The sequence below is a fragment of the Bombus affinis genome, chromosome 12, assembly GCF_024516045.1.
Source record: "Bombus affinis isolate iyBomAffi1 chromosome 12, iyBomAffi1.2, whole genome shotgun sequence".
In the NCBI taxonomy this organism is placed as follows: domain Eukaryota; kingdom Metazoa; phylum Arthropoda; class Insecta; order Hymenoptera; family Apidae; genus Bombus; species Bombus affinis.
Window position 1 is genome coordinate 2379326 of NC_066355.1, and position 18842 is coordinate 2398167.

Genomic DNA, 18842 nt, shown 5'->3' on the forward strand with positions numbered 1-18842 from the left:
AAAAGATAGTATCAAGAAGAATATTAAGCGAATCCTTGAATAACTACGATATTAAAAGCAAAAGTCAACAAGTTTCAATTATCTAAACAAAACAACTTGCAAGTAAGATGCCTTTAATGAACTAATCATTCCAATTTTCCTTACATCGCCTGAATCTTATCAACCATCAAATCGACTTTTGCGCCGCTCTTACCGTAAAATCCCATTTCCCGCGGTGCACTTTGCTCGTTAAACCTTCGAACAAAAACCCGTGACAAATTTTCAGATAGCGTTTGCTCTACAAACAGTGGATCGCGAGTCGCGGTTGAAACGTGCGCAAACATCGTCTCGGGAGGATACCGAGGAGCCTTCAGAAAAGCTCGTAGACGTTGCTGTGGATGTCGTAACTCATCATTCGCCTATTGACACCTGTTCAAACGCGATGGCTGGTGAAGGGACGGCAAAGGTCGCGATCGAAAAAAGTCGCGTTCACGGGAATCGCCGTGTCACCCACACACGTCGTTGGCCTCTTGTTAAGGAAGCCGCAATTTAACAGGAGCGGGATAATACGACGAAGAAGGAAAGGACGGGGAGTCTCCTTAAAGCCTACGCGGCTAGGTCGGCCCACTTGAGAAGGCTCGAATGCGTCGAGCACACTCTGAGATGCATGATCGAAAGGACAGGGGTAGGCGCTAAGAATGACCTGCCTACGATCGTCTAATTAGGCGTAAACCGCGTTCCTCGTGTTCCTTATGCGTTGCCAAGCCGGCAGAATATGGTTCCGTGGATGATCTGCGTGAACCGACACGTGGGCTACAGGATATTAATCGTCGCGGGAACAAGAGACTTGTTAGGCGCGGGTCGAACGACTTATCTTTCAAGATCGCAACTAGAATATTTTTTATATTTGATTAACTACAGGGCTAACCTTTGACTATTTATCGAATAGTTTTTTTTTATTGCTTCTCCGACTTTTTACTCCATTACAGGATTACATTCTAGGATATTTTATCAATATCTATGTTAATTCATATTTTTAACAACTAGGAAATTGGAATCAACGCAGGAATTTGTTCCACACATTAAACCTTTGCCGTACACCTTTTTGTAACGGCTACTAAATTTCTCGTGACGGCTATAACCGCTGTTTGCAACAATGTGTTAAGCACTATAAACTAAAGTGTGGTCTCCACATTATCATCCACCTATAGATTATCCAACCTTTCTCACCGTAATTTTTATTTTAGCCAATTAAGGACTAGGAAATAGTTTATCACAATATTTTAAATACTTCAATTTCTCTAAATATCATAAAATTTTAAAGTCTAGATGGAAGAAATAGCGATGAACGAAATATTAAAATTCTTAGAATTGCCTCTGTAGAGGATGGTTGGTCGTGTGGTTTAAATGACGAGATAACTCGATGTTAAAACTGTCAAATATATTTAAAAATAATTAATAAACACAGAGAATGTTCCATAAGACGCTCAGTATTATCTTATTCGCTAAAGACCGTGTATTGATCGCTATTAAAATCGCTCGAGACTGAGACTGAAAAACTCGCCACCTTACGATCGCGTTCGTTTATTTATACTGGTCGGAGGAGTACCAGAAAATTTAAATTTGACTTTGTTTGACGGTTGCACGTAGCGGCGACATTGTTTTGCTCGGAGTTTATTTATTATTACATTATGTAATGTACAAAACAACAACATGATTCGAATTGCCCCGTATCTCGTGTGCCGCTACATTTCTCATAGCTACAATGTTAAAGAGCAGAATTTAATAACGTACAGTAAATTGATTAAAGATTATATAAGATTATATAAATGAAGAATTTTTAAACATAATGCAGTATATTTTGGGGAGAAACTCGAAAACGGTCTGATAAACGTCACAAATATAATCGAATCGCTACAGTTCATCGTACCTGATAAAAATAACATCAAAGACGACCCTTGTACCTTTAGTACATCTGCCATATGGCGTGTGGCACTTGGGGTGTTAGATTCGTCCCTTCATAGGTTCTCTCCACAGTACCACATTTTCGAGTATCACGCAGATAAAAGATCTTCTTCTCTGTTGCTCATATCGTAAACACGTTTACACGTGGCTGGGATTCTCATCGTCGCGTTTCTTCCTTTAACTTATAGATAATATGAGTATGTACATGCATTTGTAAGAAAGATATCTATATTGATATTTAATTCTATCCAACCTACTCGAATTATTTGGCAAAGTAAATGAAGGTTCTAAAATATTATCTGGTAGCTAGGCACCAAAAGGCAGAAGAATATAAAAGTATTTAAGAAGTCTTTAAATCTTTCTAAATCTGAATTAAGTTGGGAAAGAGCATGATGTTATATTCTATTGAATTTTGATTGTCTCATTTACGATGTATGTGAGAAAAATAAATAAATATTAATATGAAAACCAACACTAAGTAGAATTTCATTTATTCGTTCGAAATTTTTGTTCATTTTCGCTTTATTAACTCGCTTATTTGAACGTAAGTTCCTATCATATGATATGATGTGGATTTTAATATATTTATGGAAAATTTAAAGGTGAAAATTTTCTAGAATGTACATAATACGTAAAAGTATATTATTTTATTGCAATATTGCATAAGTAGGACAAATCACGGATTAGGTCCCAGTCTTTTAATTTGTGTTTATAAAAATACACTGCCTGGTAATGAGGAAAGCTGGTAAGCTCCTATCTCGTAAACTTTTATCGATTACTGTGTAAACTGTTCGTCTCTCGACAATTTCAGATAAATGGAATTTTACTATAACGAATAATAATAATAACGAATTAAACGAAATGTACGTTGAAAGAAACAACACTCATAAAACGTACAGCTGAATAGGGACAACTTTAAACCATTCGATTCTATACCTGAAAAGGTTAATCCCATTTCGATGGAAACAAGCAGACACTGTCTCCGCTCAAAAAGCTAACAACCGAAATTGCTGGACTCTCGAAAGATACACGTGTCCACGTGGCTTTCCCGAGAAGGATATCCCGTAACCAATTCCAAAAACGAGCCGACAGAAATGTAACGCGATCGTAGCCGGTCCGTCCGATCGATCGCGAAGAAGCGGCAGCTGCTTGCACGATCGAGTCAATATTTAATACAGTGGCCCCGCTGTTGTCCTGTGACCAGTTTCGGAAGGGTGACGTCCCACCCCTTTCATCCAGTCGGGCTGCGTTGGCGCATTCTTACCGGTTTTTGTCGGCGGTTGGTATATCGAAGAAACGTCGAAACTCCAATTCGGGATATCGACGCGAGACGAGGATATCGAATCGGCTGGCGCTTCGACCACGATTCCATCGTGGATCGAAGGAACGACGAAAAAAGGGGGCAGATATTAATAAGATGACACTGTTCGCTTGAACTCGTACGAACGATTGACAGATGTTACTCGGCCAGAGGTAGCTGTTCTCGGGAACGATCGTTCCTTCTCCTCTCGATTCCAACTCACGATAATTATCTTTTTCTACGCTTGTCATGTAGTGACGATGATTTTGTTTTCTTTTTAAAACCCCCAAAATTCCACGGAACGAACGCGTGTACGCGAGAGATGGCATATATGGTGTATCATTTATGACGAGAATCGAAGATTCGATTTTTTGGATGGAAAGGATAATGGTAACTGGTGAGATTCTTAGGGCTGGAAAGGGAACCAGCCTTCTTTGGGGAACACACTGTGCGTCTGGTACAGAGGACCGCGCGCGGTCAGGATTGCATCTAGATTCGGTTTTTTGATCTTCTGGCAAACCGTGGGACGCCGTGGTCCAGCGGAGAACGAGCCAAATATGTCCGTTGCCGGAGCCACATTTTCATTGACTTTTTGCCGGCGAATGAATTATCGCGACGGTCTGCACGTGAAACGTTTCGCGACCTCAGGGGTATAAGCGCGGCCGATCGATTCCACGAATTTTTTGAATATCGAAAAGTTAAAACGAAATTATGGTGATTCGACGTTCACTCTGCCATCTTTTGATGTTATTATCGTCTGGTAGATTCGTGTGTTTCAGAGCAGAAATGGTATTTTATTTTTATTTTCTATTGGCTCTTTTTCCCATTACGTGTAAATGCAACGCTATTGAAAAACATACGAAAGTACTCGAACAATTACCATAGGGAATTTTTATGAGTATATTATGCGTGTTATGCAACGTTTCTTGAAATTTTATTGACACTGAAATGATCTGCCAATGTATATACATATAAGATTATAAGGTGCTTATTGTAAATATGCATTTAATGAAAAATTATATGAATCTTGTGATTTTTGTGAAGTGTATGTTTGCAATACATGCCTTCTAACATGCATATACATTCTCGAATTTGTTTCAAACTTTACCAATGTGATCATAATATATCATAATTATATCACGTATATCTATTATAAAATATGGTTTATGTAACACATATGGTATATATTCAGAACAATTTTTCACAAATGTTCAAATACTTAAATAAAATAAGTTATTGTTTCATCGAGTTAAACACGTTACAGAAGACCGTTCCTACAGAATGTAGAATCTACGATATCTCTAAATTTCATAAAATTTTAGGATGTAGATGGAGAAAGAAGGATTACTGAAAAAGATATTGACCAAATTCTTGAAATTCATTTTTAAAAGTACAATGTGAATTTGATAGAATTTGATAATTCTAAACTGATTTAAGTACTAAAAAATTACAAATGAAATGTTGCACCTAATTAACTTAACTAAACCTTAACATGTTGACTGTTACCAGTGACCATTGGTGGACCCACGTTACTAAACTTTTTAGGATGATTAAATCAAGATAAATTGAGTGGATTAAAAAATGTTCAACAATGTGAATGTCATAGATAACATTGCCAAAGAAAAGGTGTGCAAATGCAAATATTCTGCGAAAATTAAATGTTTCAATGCAGTAGGTACATTTCAATCTATTGCTAGTCCCAGGGCAAGACATAGGTATATAAAATTCACATGACAATTATCGTGTTAACAGTTTAAAAATCTCTGAAAGCCACCTGAACAAAATCAAAATGGCTCTGTGGAATGGATTCTCACCGTGTTCAGAGTGAAAATATCCGAAGCTGAGTCATCGGAAGAGCGGGCCACGCGCTGCTCTCGTTGGAGGGGATTCGAAGAACAAGCGGACCGCCGCTACGCGGGAATGTATTCCGAATGTTTCCCTCGTAATCGTCTGTTTGTAGGTACGTCCATGGATCGTCTGGGGTTGGCAAAGGGTGGTGGAACGGGGCCAGGAGAAATGGAAGGAGAGGACAGCTTCTTGCGTTGCATGTTTGTCGTCGAATCCGCCGCGTGATTGACGGACGTTAGCGAGAGACGAGGGCTGCCTCTCTGTATCGTGACATCCTCTGATCCGATGTTTATCTTGCACCGCTACGAGCTCGTTCCTGTTGTTCTCCAAAAGTAGGTATGTAGTACCCGAGAGCGCGATCTTTGCGATCGTATTTCGTGCTGCGTCCTCCTTGGCTGGAATCGATCTTGCTGGACCGTGAGTCGTGGATTAGCGTTCGTGAAAGCCTTCGCAATGGGAAGGAGAACGAACGTGGATCAATCCACAGATAGGGGAGAGAACCGAGAGATTGACATGCGGACCGGGCGGGAGCCTTTAACGCAGAAAGATCGAAGGTCCAACGATCGGAATCGGATGTAGAACCCGCGCGCTACATCTATCGTATCGCTCCTTTTGATGTTTTCGCCAACGTTTCGTTTATTGCCTTTTGCTTTCAACTCGAACGCGTTGGTTAGACTCTCACGAGTTTGCTCTACGATTTCGTAGAAATTTCCAGGAGCTCGATATTTCTTAGAATGGTCTATCTATTAGGCTTGATTCGTCTCTTTTAGGAAGTTGGAAGGTGCAGATTTGTACAAGGTTTTGGTTAGTTTAATTTGATCTTTTAGTGAACTTATTAATACTAATTAGTAATATGAAAATATGTAGTCTTTCGTTAACTGAGTATTAATAATATGAAAAATGTATATTTTTCTAGCGATTGAGTATCAATATTATAAAAATTCGTTTACTTCTAGTACTTGGATATCGTAATATGAAAACGTGTATTCCTGTAGTGATCGAGTATTGAATAGGTTTAGTCTTATGATTTTGAAATCAATGTGAATAGGTTGAAATAAATTTATGAAGGATTAGGATAGAATTAATTCTACCTAGAATATTATTCGTAGTTTTCTGGGCAAGTGAATTTTCTTCGACGCTTCTTTTCTTAATCTTTCTCAAATTAAGACGCCACTTTTATTATCATTTCTCGTATTCCAGTTATTAATGACCTATGAAGACTCTGCGAAATATTAATAAAAATCGTAGCTGAAAATTATTTCTTACTAAATACACAAAGAATATTTCCATACCAATGTATCACACTACCGAAAAATATTCGAGACAGAATTTTACTTCATTGGTCACACAGAATGAATAAAGTCTCGACACCAGTGAGAATGTTTTGCGAGCGGACATTCTACCGGTATTCGAAATGCGACTCTAAAGAATGTTAATTTTACATTTAATCATGGGTATCGGTTTCTACCAACGCAGTTATTGCGCGAAAGGAATGATTATGGAACGCAACGAAATTGTTACACCCAGTGGAACGCGAGTCGTTCTCGCGAGCAAGGGTAATCAATACAATTATTATGCTCCTGTTCCAGTGCATTTTCTGGAGCGCTGTACACTGTACAACCTTCGGTCCACGACGCAGGGAAGAAAAAAATAATAAAGGCTAAGAGAAAGGGAACTGTTCTCGAGAATACCTCACAAGAACGCGTTTTTTCCTCGCTTGAAAAATAACGTGTCAGGGTCGTTGTATTCGAGATATAAATTGCTTTTCGGAATGGAGTCTCGCGTTTCAGTGAAAAGCTATGATTTTCTCGGATAAAACATAGTTTTTAGTTCTGAATAGAAAGACTGTTTCATTATTTTTAAACTGTCGTCTAAAAATTATACGTGACGCAGTGGTGCTATAAAAATCTCAAGTTATTTGTACTCTTCGAGATATACTGTATTGTAAGAATACAATAACGATAATACATTTAAACAATTTCCGTTCTAAAACTATCAAAAATATTGCAATACTTTGCGTCGTGTCTCTCGGCAAAGAACCAGGTAATCATTGTTAGATTTCAGAAATTCTCTCTAAGGATGTAGTTTAATTTATGACACATCAGTGTAATAGAAAACAAAAGATAAAAAATAACAAACTCTAGTCGAATATCCAAATAATATTTTTCACTAAAAAGAATAGCTATAAATTTACCTAAGAAGACTAAAATAAAAGATTATAATCTCCTACCAAGAAGCCTAATCTTTTCCCACTAAAGCAGTCAGAAACGTTACAACCCTCAGCGTCATTCCTCTTAGCGAAGAAGCAAAACCGATTTCAAAGACAAAGAAGTGTAGACCGATTTCAAAGACTTTCTCGGAAGATCGAGTGGAAGAAGGGTTGTTGAATTTTCCCCGCGGCTTGCAGAATATTTTCGTAGCTCTCGTTCGTGGCTAGCCAGTACTCGTTCGTAGCAAAGAATAAATAACTCGGTAGCTGCTTAATGGATCGTAAAAGCGTCGCAAATTTCGCGGCCGTGGGGAGAGGACGGCGCGGTTCTGAAGGCAATTTCCAAGCATAATTCGCACCTGGTCCAATAAGCATCATCCACGGACTACCGAGTTGAATTTCGATCGTCCGGCTAAACCTCGTAAAATCCTCCCTTGTCCGCCAGTTAATCAAGATCTCCGACGGTGCACTCTGACGAAAAGTGATAAAACTTTCGTTTCTACGTCGTAAATGGCTCACCTTGAAACGCTGACACCCTCCAAACCGATAACTTTTACGCAGCGATTTCGTTTATCGCCACTGTTGCCTGCACGCGCTTTCCAACGGCGGTGCTTACAATTCCAACATTTTATTAAATAAAAGCTACTGCGTTCGTTTAATGCCGAAAGTTTCGTTTCTACGATTGAGATAGTAAAATTGGATAATGACGAGCTTCGGCGAACGTTTTATTTTTATTTAAGTTTCTGAGGAGGGATTATTTTATGAAGTTGAGGATTCGGATATATTCCTTACGTTCAGTGAAAAACATTAACAAATGTTGTATTATTTAATACTCTGCGTTATAAGGCACACGCGATGCGAGTGAAATTACACATTTACGATAAAATGATTAGAAAATAAAAACAATGGAGGACGTTCAATTTGAACATACAATTATTTGTACATGTCCTAAGATTTATGGCCTGGGATGACGCATGTTCACGTATTTATCTACACTTGTCGCAATATCTAACCTATGTAAATCCAGAATCATTCACAGCCTACTCATCATTCGTTGTCTGTACCAAAATGCATTCGGCAAAATACTTCCATCGAATTAACTGTCAACAACGATTACGTGAAATTTAAAGGCTGGTAAATTAAAATCCTCGCGTTCACACCTCCGCTATAGTTCGCGGAATTATCGAACGTTTTACGCGCAATTACGCTTTAAGTGGTTTTCCTGTCCATCGTTTGACCGGTGCTTTCCGTTGGTTCCTCATCTTCTGACTTCATTGCTATGCATGGAACGGCGCAAGGATCGCAGGAGGACGACCAAGGTAATTGATTCCTGTCCGAACGAGATATTTACATACGCTAATGGCGTGCTTTCGGCTTATTTGGCTCTCGTATTCGCCACGTTTCGCTTCGTGTGTTCATCTCTGTGTATCTTACTAGTGGCATGATACACGCGATTTCAGAATCGAACAGAGCTCGAATTTCTTGTTTCTGTGTAGTATACTGTGAATTGTTTCGGATAAGTAACCGCTTTCGAAGGCCGATGAATAATCGTCTCGTTGATAGCCTCGCTTCCAAAGACTTTTAATTGCCGTTGACAGCAGCTTAATGCAGACGTCACGTTCTGATAGATGGTAATTATGGGTAATTATGGCGAACGGATGAACGTTTGATGGAAAGAATGACGAGTTAGTCGTGAATTTTTTTCCTTGTTTGGTCGAAGAATTTTAACCCTGCTGCGATCCTCAAATCTTTGTATTTCAATCTCGTTCTCATTTTAGCAAAGAAAAAGAATTTGTGACGTTTCGAGGAAATGTTTAATATGAAACTGAAATGAAAAATCATGCATACCAATACGACGTTTTTTTTTTTTTATATTTTGTCTAGGTTAAGGATATTCTTTTAGAAGAATATAATTGAAAAATCGAAAATGACCGAAAGAATAAATTACTTTGGAAAGCTGCTTCAAAGAATTTTCAAAGTTTCCGAGATTCATTTCTAATTCCAGAAAACCATCCAAAACATCGTATATAAATTTTAAATCGAACAAAAACAGACTAACAAGTTAAGTAACACACGCACACTTATATATTACCAATTAACTCACGATTCAAATTATTAATTATAAATTCAATGACCAAAATTACCTGAAAAATTTTTCGGAGCTTGCAAAATTCCTCACAACTCCAAACACCGCCAAATTACTGGAAATGTGCGCTCAAACTCTAACCCAGATAGAACCACACCTCTGCAATTAAAATTTTATCAGTAAACTAATATTAGACTGTGAATTTTTGTACAAACTTATATTTTTATGAACACTCTTAAAAATAGAACTTAAGTAGAAATATCTTCTTATACTTTGCATATTTTATATATTTTTACATATTATGTGCATTCTATACATTTCTGCATTTGTAAATTTTGCATAAATGCATAACAATCCGTAATCTACTGGTTATAACGAGTTACCATAGTTTTTAAAATTTACCACTAGAAACCACTAAATCCATCAACCTCTCTACCTCTGAATCCCAAAGCGAACTAGAAGCGCACTCACACAAAGAATTGACTGGCTCATTAATGGCACGAGAAACAGGGTTCGAAGCGAAGGCAGCGTTGAAATTCATCACGTAGCTGGTCAGTGTCACGTCGGAATCTCGGGGTCGCTTAGGAACACCCGAACCTGGAATAGGCTCACATTGTTCGCGACGATTCCCTCGACACGACTGTACCTAACTGAAGAGTCTAACTCTCCATCGGGTTTCTACACGCTCACCCACGTGGCGTATCAGCGGAACACACGGCGGAGAGGAAGACGTGCGACGCACGGGCAGCAAGCGCACGTGTCGCGCTTTTCTAGCTCGGTATTACGCGCTTGGGAGCAAACAACGAAATAAGAGCATCAGATAGGCGGCCCCACGGTCGTGCCTCTCCCCGTGGTACACTTCATAAATAACTCCGGTTTCTCGACCCACACACGGCCACGCGAGCGCACGCTCGCTCGTTGCTTTCCGCCTCTCTCCTATCTAAGGTGGACCGAGAGGGTAATCGTCGAGGTACGCGTCCACTCAAGAGTAAAACTATCGCGAGGTGCTCTCGAGAGTATTTCTCGTAAGTGAACACTGCGTTGAGAAACACGACTATTCGAGTCACTATCAGATAGGATAGAGAATGAGAATCGCTCTCAAAGCGGTATCCACTTGCGAGAAACACCCTCGAGAGCAACTCACGATTGTTTAACTCTAGAGTAAACGAGTACCTTTACGTACCTTACGTGGCGGATGTTTATGGATTTGTAGGGGAGGGACGTGGTTAAAAAGTGCCAAATCTGTACCGTTTCGAGCCTAAAATTGTAAGAAAATATCATATATCGTATACTTTGTCACGAATGATGATTTGATTGAGAAAGTATCGTCCGAAGAAAAGAATAAAATATAACGATGGTTCTTCGTATTTATTATATTCCAATTTGTTTTGGAAGTAAGTTATTTGTTTATAAGTAAGTTCTTCGTATTTATTATATTCCAATTTGTTTTGGAAGTAAGTTATAATGTAATAACTTGTCGCGTTTTGTTAATACAAATTGATAACAATTTATGCGAATGTTTATGCAATTTTATATCTTTAGAAACATGTAAGTACGACACAACAACAAGTTTTCTACTTTGAATGTTTTGTATATTCTTACATGTTATATGCATTTTGCAGATTTGTGAAGCCTTAAGCCAAGAATACATATGTATCTTTTATCTGGTTATTAATTAACAATTTGTCCAATATGTTTTTACATGCTATACAAATATCTATTTTTCTTTACAGAATAGGATTCGATTTCTTGCACTCCATGCATTCAATTCGCAAGCTATGATCACTTGAAGTGAGAAACTTCCAATTCGTTGTTTCACGAATCATTCCACACGCAGCATTCCAAACACTAGCTAGTTGTAAGTAACTCGGCTGAGAGACCTCCATTTTGATAATCATCTTGTATTCTTTTAAATACAATAATAAAATGCAACATTCAGGTGCAAATGTTCGATCGTTAGACGGTGAACGAATGTTTATTTACACTTTCATTTTACTAAATTATTGTTAACCAGATTTAACAACTAATAATTAGCCTCAAACAGTTTCATATATAAAAGTTTCGTATACGTATATAAAATACATTAATAGCCCAATGCAATTAATAAAGTTGCCTTCTTCACGAAAGAATCCATTGTAAGAAACTTCAAAAGAGAAAAAGATATTACTAAATTTTACGAAAGCGTAGGGAGAGTCATGATATAAACTCTACACTATACTGCGCACCGTAATAGTCGTAACCCGAGGATGAAGAACGCGACTGAGAAAACGTGTCGACGGTGTTCTGTCTTTCTTGTAGTAGATTTAACCGAGGAGCGTTATTAACCCAAATTGGCCGTGCTTCGTGCCCTTATCCAATCCCACGCGAGCTACGTACTTCTATGCCGACACGGGAATTATATCGCCCCGGGGCTGTAACTGGTCACGTGTTCTGACTCGTTCTGGATGCACGTTTTGATGGGGTAGGGATGTGGAATTGAATTTCACAGGAATTTGAGGAGATCGGTCTGTGTATTTCGTTTGTTCCGTACTTCGTATTTCATATTTCAAATTTCTCAGGTGTATTTCAAGAGCGTCGCGATAGAAAATAAATCAGTTTGTATTAGAAAATCATTAAAAACGTGAAAGGAAGATTTCAAGTGTAAAAAATAAGAAATTATAAAAATAATATTGTACCATTGTTTCTTAGAGTCTATTTGTAATTGTAACAATTACGTTTGGTAAATAATTGTTTTGTAAGCTTCTAAATAATTTTTCGCTTTCGTTGAAAAGAAGAAAGAAGAAAGTGAGAAAATGGAAGATTGGAAGAAGATTTAGGACAGCTAATCAATTTATTTAATTGTTCATTTTTTATATTTCTTTCGCAGTGAATGTGCATCTCGATCTATTATTATGCGCAGATTGGAACTCTCTGGTTCTTAACTCGCGAAAATGCTCGTACCATCAATAAGCGATATTGTGCATCTCCAAAGCTGCTCTTGTAAGTTAAACCAATTTCAAAGAAAGGAGCGAGATGCCAGGACGGTGTGCAGAGTTCAGCCGTGATCCGCAACTCGTGCAAGCATTTGGGAATATGTAAATACCGGATTACACGCAAGCGAGCAAGGTTCCCGAACGAAGTGTCAGCCGCGAAAGAGCTTACAGGAACAATGGTCGGTCGTGACTGGCGTAGATCGATACGATTTGACGTGTATGCTCATGGTGTTAGTGTGCCACGGGCCAACCTATGTAAATCTAGACGGACAACGCTGTAAGTAAGCTTGATCCGTTCTAAGAATAGCGGGACAATATGTTCCGCGTTGAATCCAAGAAATCGGTTTGTTCGTTTCGCAATCGAACCTCTACGAACCTTTCAACATCCTCGCTTCTCGTCGACCGGACGTATCGATCAAAATATAAAATAATAAGATCAAAGAACACAAACGCGGTACAATTTCGGTCGATCTGTCGAAGAAAATCGTTGTATACCGCGTTTTTCGTCGCGATTGGGAAGATATCACGTATTCGCTCACAACTCGAATTATTATAAATTACAATTTCGAGCGAGTAGGTTTAGCCGAGTTGGACAAGAATTGAGTTGTATGTTACACAATTGCGTTGAGAATACTAAGTGTCTTTCCTTTCTTTTTCTTTCGTCTGGGTATGTTTGATGCGATGCCTTAGACAGTTAAAGTTCGCCTTATTACGCGCTTAAAATCTGTAAGTGTAGGTGGAGATTTATTGACAATTAGTATTGGCTTCTTGAGCTTCAATGTGTGTGGACAGGAAATATTTCCAAAAACCTATACGCGTCTGAATTAAATCAAGTGGCATTAGGTTTCTGAGTGATAAACTGTGGGATAGGTATTCTTTCTAATTTTGAATAGGAATTCGTTACGATTGTATCTTGCTATTTTGTTACTTAGTGTATTGTTGTGTGTTTTGTTCAATGTTCTTCGCGTGAGTTCTTCAATATGGGTCATAATGTCTGTCTTTCGGATTCCGTATGTTATTTTCGCAAACTGTAGCCACGAGTGATATCAAGAATGATTCTTACAAATACGTTCTGTACTCTTTGTGCGTTGTGCGTGTATTTTGTAGACAGCGGACTCGAATTGTTCTCATTGTTTCATGGATGGCTGGCTTCCAGGTGATTCGCATAGAGTACTAACAATAAGCGTGCAAAATAATTTTCGATAATTGCGTTTTCGTTGGTGTTGTCAATCCGCATCTACGATTACCTACTTAAATGATTTATCTTTGCTAGAAGATCCGAAGGGATCTCGCGACGGAGCAACAGTTCACGATTTTATTGGGGGTGCGTCTGAAATTTCAGAACCACCGTCATCGGTGTTGGTCGACTGCCTAGAAATCTCAGTTTACAATTCCGATTTTATTCTTACGTCTCAACAGAAATAAATAAAAAAGAAGGAAATTGATTTTGCACGAGATCGGTAAAAAATGTGCGGATTCGTCGATTCGCAGGCTGAGACTGCTGACACATATCGAAAACTTGCCAGCACCATCGTTCCTCGAAATAAACATCGTTCGCTTCCAAAGAGCGAAGAAATTCGAGCCGCTTAGGTATTCCGTTTGATTATTCAGCGTCTGGCAGCCGTTAGCAGACGCTTCGTCATATTAACATTCTCGAAATACAAAACCACCATTCAGAGAAGGGAAACATCGATAGACTACGGCCCCGGTTGTGTATTGCGCATGCATTGAATATCGGCGTGCCGTGATTCGACTCGATGCTTGCATTTCGAAACGCCTTGTCGAAAGTCGTGTCGATGGTTTTTTCGATTAATTGCTCCATTAATTGTCGAGTTATTGTTGCTTGTTCGGTCCTTGAATTGTTTCATCGCGTCAGCATGAGCTTGGAGTTTTTAAGGAGGTTATTTCCTTCCTCGAATGACTTTTGTTCCAACATCTCTGCTGGTTTTTCTAGCGTCATTTTTCATAAAATATGAAGTTAAGTCGTCGAGAAATAGATATAATATTTCGAGAGGTGGAAAAATAGATGCATATGTCAGGTACTTTAACGGCAAATGACTTTCGAGTGCTGTTTTTATAGGTAAAATCTCCAGAGAATAATTGATTCTCTACAGGTAACGTGAAATTGTAAAAGTGGAATCTTGACAATAAATCAGAATTCAAGAAAATCATGGTAATCGTATTGTCAATGAGCAGATTTCAATTCAAATCAAATTCCAATGCACTTGAAATAAAGCTTTACATGGGACCTACAGTTTACTATACTACGGATGTTAATGTGAATTTATATTTTTATGAACGCAACTAAAAGAGCAAGATCTAGTCAGAGATTTGTTTCACTTGCCAAGTATTATAACAGATACTATATTTTAGATATCTTATATACTTTTATATATTCCATAAATGCATCAAAATTCATAGTCCATTTATTACTGAAAGTATACGATGATATATCTAACAATCGGTTAGTAATCCTTAAAATCTGCTAGTCCTCTAAAATACAAAAAGAAGTAGGAAAGTAGAAGAATGTTCAAAAAATTCCACGAGCTCAAAAACAGGTCTGTCGGCAAAAACTAAATTGAAAGCAGAGGTCGATTAATCGATGACACACTCACAACATACTTTAACTTGTCTGTTCTACGAAAACACACGTTCAGAAGTATCGAGCGGTATAAAATCCATCGATTTCTTACCAATGAATTCGCGTCTGACAGTCATCGAGCGCAAGGCAGTTATGTTCACCGTCAGTCGGTTGATCTTCATGGTGAACATCGGTAAATGCGCGCTGGCCAAAAGTCCAGAGGCAAAAGAAACCCGAACGACCATTTCTGTGGCACGTGGAACGCACGAAAATGCCCGGCTTCTTCTGCCTCGCGAGCAAAGGGCCGCGTTTCGCGAACGGCAGCACGATAAACGGCGCCTTAGAAAAAACTTGGAAGACGATCCTGTACGTGAGACGCGAGACAAACGACTAATCTTGGACGGTGTACCTTCGTCCCTTCGATAGGTTCGTGGCCCTTTCTGGCATCGTGCTTATGGCGCTCGAACACTCATTCTGATTTATTCCCGCTCATAGCGATGCGTGTCTCGTTCGCGGTCTAAGTAGAATAGGACGTCGCCGGTCAGACTATTAGACAGGCGACGCGTCGCGTTTAACTGACGCGGGACAAGTTTTTGCTTCCCTTGGATTATACAGGCTCCTTTGGCATGATGAAATCTGTAGAATGTTTTGTGTACTGTTACTTAACGCAGATGTTAACAATATCAGAACATAGTAAATATATGAAGAATACTTGATTACCTTGTTTGTCTCTAGAGTCTCTTGAAAAAGAACGAATGCTGATAATACAAGTGTTAAGAATACCAATATGTCTTAAGAATATTAATACGTTTCAAGAATACTATCTTATGATTGTTTAAAGACTTTTTCAACGTTATTTCCAATTTTATATTTATGTCTTTTTATATTTGTACCCCGGGAACATATTTACCCCAAAGCATTTTATTCAGCGTCAAGATTCTAAAATAAAATTCACTTTTCTATTACAATCTAAATTCCGAAGAATCTATAATACGACTTTAAAGAATCAAATATTACGTTCTATCAAATTTTCTAATTTTACACCACCAAATTCCAATTACTTACGTACTCCAAAGCATCTTCATCAACTTCGAGATTCCAAAATGTACGTATCATTCTCCCTCTATTTAAGGGAGGGGCTAACCATAGATAAAAGGACATAAACTTTTAACCTAATTTAATAGTAGGCTAATTTAAGAGACTACGACTTAATCTCTTTGTCGATCCATTGCAACAAATTCCCGTTTAATGCGCTACAACGTGAATCTGCCACGATTTCGAGCAAGATTCCAGCAAACGAAACCAGAACGAGAAAGATAGAGGAGGTAGAAGCGTTCGCAGCAGCGTTTTTCTACGAGGACAGATAATCATCGTTCGCTCCAGCAGCGTGTCACCGGATAGCACTTATCAGTAAGAGATTGACGACGAGGTCTGCGAGCGAAGGCAGTCACCAACCGCGGCGCGGAAGCGTGTGGGGGATAGAGAGCAAGGCACCGAGGCATAGAGCGATGCTGAAACGGGAGAGAAAAGCAAACGTGGAGGGAATGAAACGAAGCCAGACCCCCCACTTGCTGTTCGCGAGTGGCGGCGCGTGTCAACCTTGCCTTGTCCTTGAAACCACGCGACCGCGACCGTACAACGAGCCAAGTCGCTTCGGAACTTTACTAGACGCTCTCACTCGGTTCTAGCCGTTCTAGGAATCAGCTGATTGACCAACAAAAGAGGAATTCCTAGTGGCTCCTGTGGTCGCATTTTCACGGACCTGCACAGACACGAAATAATTAACGTTGTCTGCCATGGAAACGACTGACAATGAGTTCCCATTCTTCGTCTTTTTTCTCAAGGCTCGGTTCGAGAACCTGCTTGGAAGAAGGCTTGAACAATTGCTCTTACGTCATGATCCTAATCACTAGTTTCCTAGTCCTTTGAACGAATAATTCCTAATTTGCGCCGATGTTCTTGAAAATATTTTTGGAAGATTGAAGCTGTGATTCATGTTTTCCAGGGAAATATTATATTAGTATTTAATTACAGAAGCGATTATATTTTACCTTAGATATGTAATTTATCAGATTATTTAATGGTTTTATTTGTTAGATATAGTATGTTGCGAAAATTATTATGTTTTGTTTAGCATAATGATAATAGTATTATTTTCTGTCTGTTTTTGTTAAGACATTTTTATACTTGAAAGTATTCAATTATCGATTCTTCTAAAACTTTTTATTATATTGTGGTGATGAAATGGAAGTTCAAACTGCAGCACTGCAGAAAACGGTTAGTCATTTCGATTCGTGGTGTTTATAAGCACATACATGAACCTAGAAAAATTCCATTGCCGTGACCTATGAACTTTTACACGTGGTTTTATAGCTTAATGGATTTACGTAAAATCATGTAACACAAGTTGCTTAAAAGTTAACAAAAACCCGTAGTTTACATTTTCATCTTCTTCGTTTTTATTTCAGGAGCTTGGCATACTCAGCAAAGAATATTTTCTGATAACTGTCCACTTCTATCGATCCATACCAAAGCATCAAATCTCATCGGCGAGTTGCGGAAGCACAAAAACGGAAAGGTAAATTAAACAAAGTTCTATAATTTATGTATCAATCGTTTGAATAATTATCATTACCACGTAGCTTGTACCGTGTCACGCGACTCGAAGGTTGCGTCGTCTCTTTGTACGAACAGTCTTTTTATCTGTTATGCCTTGTCATTCTAATTTTAGTGGCAACCCGAAAGTCGCGCGGTTCATTCAATTAGAAACAAAAGACTAAAAAAGAAAATAGAAAAGGAGACAAAAATTTCTCTTTTCTCCGAATAGAGATTCTTTTCTTGTCTGTAGTAATAGGGATCCGCAGATAACGATTCGACGACGCGAAAAATCATGTGATTTAATTAAATTACTCGGTGAAATTATGCGACTCGATTATCATCCTAATGACCATTAGAGGCAAACTCCAGGGTCGGGGCTAATAAATAAAAGAACGTTTCCCCGAACGGAGGACTGGTTCAAGTTGTGAGCTGGCAATTATGGCCACGTTTCGACGCGAAGAAATGATCCTTCTCGTAGCATTGTCGCCATGGAAATCGTACGTGAGAGGTTAGAGATGAGAATCCGGTCAGACGTCGGTATCTCGTGAGACCTGTTTGTCGGAGATTTTACGTAACAAAAGATAACCAACTCGTCGACGCGTAGATAACTAGGAATTCTAGCTCCCGTGTCTGTTACTTATGCAACATGTCAGCTAGTGTAAGATGGGCACTTTTGTACCTAGAAACCATACGATATACGTATATACTTAGAACAGCACTGTTAAGTATGTACAATTGGTGCAATGAATGTGCCGGAGTTGTAAAGTAAAATATTAAGTGGTGACATCCATTGGGATAATCATATATATCACCATACCATATAGGATCCATATAGAAAAATTTAAAATTTTTATATAATGTATGCGATTAACTTTGTCTTGTATGTATTTTCAATTCCATTTAAGTTATTTAAGCTTCAAATGAATAACAGATTCAATCAGCTAATATATACAAAATTTTCTTTAAATCTACTACGAAGGAACAGACAACTGTAAATTAAATCATACTGTGTTAAACGACGCTCAAGTTTCTTATTCCCTTTTATATGCCTCGAACTGCAATTCCAACTCCCAATTACATCAATTTCAACACTTAGTCTATTTTAAAACCCAACTATGTACTCGTATATACCTCCCTCCAACTGTACATTCGAAAGGAAATCATCGAACGGTCACGAGTTGCCATTGAAACTCATCAACCAGATTGAAAATACTTTATGCTCTTCTATTTATATGTATACATTTCCTCGTTCGTTACCACGAAAAGTATAGCACAACTGGAAGCGTTATTTACTTTGACCCTAG

The 18842-nt window shown here is 38.5% G+C and overlaps 3 long non-coding RNA genes across 3 annotated transcripts in view; 1 reads left to right on the forward strand and 2 right to left on the reverse strand.

The window, feature by feature from the left end:
• Positions 1-4769: 4769 nt before the first annotated feature.
• Positions 4770-18842, forward strand: part of LOC126922666 (uncharacterized) — a 38903-nt gene continuing 24830 nt past the window's right edge. The window contains exons 1-2 of the long non-coding RNA XR_007712894.1: positions 4770-5428; positions 17409-17518. This is a non-coding gene — a long non-coding RNA (uncharacterized LOC126922666). The remainder of the gene's footprint in view (positions 5429-17408; positions 17519-18842) is intronic.
• LOC126922663 (uncharacterized) lies at positions 8095-10752 on the reverse strand. Its single transcript, XR_007712891.1, has 3 exons — positions 9859-10752; positions 9446-9546; positions 8095-9126 (listed from the first exon to the last, which is right to left on the reverse strand). It is a non-coding gene; the product is annotated as an uncharacterized LOC126922663 (long non-coding RNA).
• On the reverse strand, positions 12236-16954 carry LOC126922665 (uncharacterized). The gene is made up of 3 exons (XR_007712893.1): positions 16006-16954; positions 15661-15879; positions 12236-15576 (listed from the first exon to the last, which is right to left on the reverse strand). It is a non-coding gene; the product is annotated as an uncharacterized LOC126922665 (long non-coding RNA).